The sequence below is a fragment of the Corvus brachyrhynchos genome, unplaced genomic scaffold (assembly GCF_000691975.1).
Source record: "Corvus brachyrhynchos isolate BGI_N302 unplaced genomic scaffold, ASM69197v1 scaffold65, whole genome shotgun sequence".
Taxonomy (NCBI): Eukaryota; Metazoa; Chordata; class Aves; order Passeriformes; family Corvidae; genus Corvus; species Corvus brachyrhynchos.
Window position 1 is genome coordinate 51,790 of NW_008238365.1, and position 474 is coordinate 52,263.

A 474-nucleotide genomic window follows, 5' to 3' on the forward strand; every position below is an offset into this window, starting at 1 on the left:
AGCAGCCCTAGCGTGGTTTTATGGGGGGCTAAGCCTGTGGAAATGGGCAAAGGCTTCTTTAAAGCCTGGTGTCCCCCGGGGCCAGGACATACCCGCCAGGACCCCGAAGCCAGGGCGGCCTATTTCCCTATTTCTAGGGCCAGGACATCGCCACCTGCCCCTTCTGGAGATCAAGGCATCCCTCCCCGGGGCCAGGGCATCCTTCTTTCCCACCGGGACCAGCACACCACCCCTGTCCCAGGGCCCAGGACATGTCCCCAGAGAATCAGCCCCACGTTTCCATCCACTATCGAGCTCCTGTGCTGGAGCCAGCCCCGATGGAATGTGGTGTCCCTGGGGGGTCTCCTCCTTGATTAAAGCCAGGGGAGTATTTTTAGCCTCCCCCCAAAATCCTCGGCAGCTTTCGTGGGAAGGGCGGAGGTGGTGGGGTGCCTTCGTCCCCCTTCTCACGCCTGGAATAAAGGCAGTTTCCAG